Source organism: Myotis brandtii, unplaced genomic scaffold (assembly GCF_000412655.1).
Source record: "Myotis brandtii unplaced genomic scaffold, ASM41265v1 scaffold2140, whole genome shotgun sequence".
Lineage (NCBI taxonomy): Eukaryota > Metazoa > Chordata > Mammalia > Chiroptera > Vespertilionidae > Myotis > Myotis brandtii.
In genome coordinates this window covers 148716-152688 of record NW_005358000.1, presented here as the reverse complement: position 1 = coordinate 152688, position 3973 = coordinate 148716, and positions in this window count along the sequence as shown.

Below are 3973 nucleotides of genomic sequence, written 5' to 3'. Positions count from 1 at the left end.
TTCTTGGGGGGGAAAGGGGTGAGGGGGATGCGGGAAGAGACTGGACAAAAATCGTGCACCTATGAATGAGGACAGTGGGTGGGCAGTGAGGGAGGAGGGTGGGGTGGGAACTGGGTGGAGGGGAGTTATTGGGGGGAAAAAAAGAGGAACAACTGTAATAATCTGAACAATAAAGATTTTAAAAAAGAAAAAAAGAATTAAAGGAATAGGGGAAGGACCACAGTTTAGAATAAAGGAGGGAAAAAAGAAATAAGTAGGCAAGAAAGAAAAAAAATTGAAAAGTAGAGTAGAGGATAGCGCAGATAGGCCTAAATTTAGGAAGTGAACCAAGTTTAGAAATTTGGAAAAGAAAAAAAGGATAAACGGAAGAGAGAAAAAGGTTAGAAAAATTAAGTAGTGATAAAAAAAAAAGAAAAGAGAAAGGGAAATTGAGTATGTGCAGGGAAGAGGAAATTATATATATGAGCAAAACAACAGAGGCTAGAATAATAACAAATCAATAAATCAGATAGATAAGGAAGATCAGTTTTTTAAAAGGGGGGAAAAGTAAGGAAAGAGAAAAACTAAAAAGGAAAAAGGAGAAGAAAATGGGAGAGAAAAGGAGAAGAGAGGAAGAAAAAGGTACAAAAAATAAAATAAAAATAAAAAAAATTTAAGTGTCATTGGCTTCAGCCAAATTTTAATGCCCCATGGGAGCTGCTCAGGATCCCACTCTTCTGTTCTGTCTGCCAATTCTGGGCTTCCTGTTAGGTATTTAGGTGCTAACTACTGTGAGGCACTGTCTTTTGGCTTTTAGCACCCTGCTTGAAGCTCCAAGAGATCTACTGGTTCACTGCTTGTGTCTGTCTCCACAGGCCTTGGCTTCAAGCAGGAGGGGCCAATCTGCCCTCTTTGCCTCACCATCAGCTGTCAATCTTAATCACTCCAGAGTCTGACTCTGACAGGGCTTAGGTGGGGGTGGTGTTTCGCTTTCAGGGAATATGATGGGTGTTTTTTTCCTGTCCCAGAGTTACTCCTCCATGAGTGGCCCAAAATATTACTCTGCACTTGGTTGGACAGAGGTTCTTGTATGGAGACCAGTGGGGTCAGCTGGGACCCTGGAGTTATCAGACTGGTTCCTAGAAGAGTGGGACGGATGGCCCCTCCTTCACTCTGGTCACTGAGGTCTCTTTGAGACTGTTCAGACCTTAAGCTTGGCCTCAGCCTTTGTTTTCTCAGTTTACTGAGAAATGGGTGCAGCAGACTGTATCACTGAGGGTGGGTTTTTTTCCCTCCGGGTAGTTCCTCCCAGGGAGAATGGCTGTTTTGTTTTGGAAAAGTATAAATAACCCAATGCAGGACTCCAGGCTACTGCCCTGCTTCCCACCCACACCTTTCCTCAGGCACCTCAAGTCCATGCCTTCCTCCCTGCACCAATGCCTCAGGTGTGTAGTTGCAAATGAAAACTCCTGTGCTCTGTGTTTAGAGATTTAAAAAAAAGGCAATCAAAGTCGCGCTTTCCCCTCCATTGGCTCTGGTTTGCCAGGTCTAGACTCTACTGCTGCTAGCAGTCTTGCTACCTTTCATAACTGCATGGATGATACAGGTGCTGTTGGTTGTGCCACCACAGGTCCAGAAGTGCCACTGGTCGGTCACCTCCGCTGGGGGTGGGTGTGTCTTCTCCAGACATCCCCCCTCTCACGATCTCGCTCTTCCTACCAATCTCTAGGGTACTTCTGTTCTTCCTGTGATAAGTCACCTCCTCAGCTGGATCACAGTTGGAAATTCCAGGTGAATGTTCTCCAGTTTAGTTGTATTTCCATCCTGGCCCTGGAATGAGGTGCCCGACAGGTCTGCCTGTTCAGCCGCCATTTTCTCCTCCAGGGCCTTTTCTTTATGAGCAATTACCCCCAAAGAGATTGCACTTTTCCCACAACATCATCTTGCATACTAGGGACAGATGTGGTAAGAATATTCAGTTCAGCGGGTGCCCAGCGCTGGAATGTCTGAGGACAGGGAGGGAAGCAGCTTGGCCTTCAGGGCTGAGGGCACCTGAGGAAGGAGTCCTGGTGGCACTCGATCCCTTGACCTCAACTCAAGATAAGCATTGAGGGGCGGGGGGTGGGTGAGTGAGGGCCCAGAGGCTTGGGCTGGGCACCCTCTAGGTATTTTATATAATTCCATTTTCTATTCTTTCTTAGCATATAGATTAGACTTCTTTTATTAACTTCTCTTAGTGGTTTACATAGAGTTTGCAATATACATTTACAAGCAGTCCAAATCCACTTTAAAATAACATTATACTACATCATGGGTAATGTAAGTACCTTATAATATCAAAATTCCTCCCTTCCATTTATTGTATCATTGTTATCATTTTATTCTAAATATATATATGACATATAAATATTGATACATAACTGCATACATTGTTATTTTGTTATTATTTTGAGCAAACTATTATTTCTTAGATTAATTAAGATTAAGAAAAATAAAAGTTTATATTTTATCTCCACTTATTCCTTCTTTTATGCTCTTGCTAATTAAGTAGCTCTGAGTTTCTAACCTATATTGTTTCCCTTTCTCTAAAGAGCTTCTTTCTTGTAAGGCAGGTATACTGGCTACAAATTCTCTCCAGGGGAGAGAGTCTTTATTTGTCCTTGACTTTTAAATATTTACACTAGGTACAGAATTGTAGGTTGGTGGTATGTTTCTCTTAATACCTTAAATATTTCACTGCACTCTCTTCTTGCATGGTTTCTGAATGTTGAATATAATTCTTTGCACCTTTTATTTAAGGAGCATGGGTTATTCTAAAAAAAAATTATTGATTTTGAGAGAGAGAGAGAGAGAGAAAGTGAGAGAGAAAAACATCAATGTGAGAGATAAACATCAATCGATTGCCTCCTACAAGTACCCTGATCAGGGAATTAACCTGCAATCTGGGTTTGTGCCCTGACCAGGAATCAAACCTGCCACCTTTGGTGCAGGGAATGACACTCCAACCAACTGAGCCATACTGGCCAGGGCTCTTTGCACCTTTATTGATAAGTTTTTCCCTCCTCTGGTTTGTTTCAGGATTCTTTTTAAAAAAAATATATTTTATTGATTTTTTACAGAGAGGGAGGGATAAGGATAGAGTTAGAAACATCGATGAGTGAGAAACATGATCAGCTGCCTCCTGCACACTCCCTACAGAGTGTGTGCCTGCAACTAAGGTATATGCCCTTGACCGGAATCAAACCTGGGACCCTTGAGTCCTCAGGCCGACGCTCTATCCACTGAGTCAAACTGGTTAGGACTGTTTCAGGATTCTTTTCGTTATCTTTGATTGTCTGTAATTTGAAAATGATATGCCTAGGTGTAGTTTATTGGTATTTATCCTGGTTGGTGTTTTCTAAGTTTCCTGGATATGTGGTTTGGTATTTTACATTAATTTGGTGAATATTCTTAGTCATTATTGTTTCAAATATTTCTTCTATTAATTTCTCACTTTTTTTTCCTTCTGTTATTTCCATTACACTTAATGATACACCTTTTATAGCTGTCCCACTTTCCTTGGATATTCTGTTCTCTGTTTTACAGTCTTTGTTTTCTTTGCCTTTCAGTTTTCAAGGGTGTTGTTGATATATTATTTAGCTCATAGATGCTTTCCTCAGCCATGTCCAGTTTATTATAAAACCTATCAGAGACATTCTCCATGTCTGTTACTGTGTTGTTGTTTTTTTTATCTCTAGCATTCCTTTTTTAATTCTTTCTTAGGATTTACATTTATTTGCTTACATTGCCCATCTATCTACTTTATTCATTAGCTCTTATTGTATTAACCATAGTTATTTTGGATTTCCAACCTGATAATTTCAACATCTCTGCCATGTCTGGTTCTGATGCTTTCTCTGTCACTTCAAATTGTTTTTTTTTTAAATTAAATCTTTATTGTTCAGATTATTACAGTTGTTCCTCTTTTTCCCCCCATAGCTCCCCTCCACCCAGT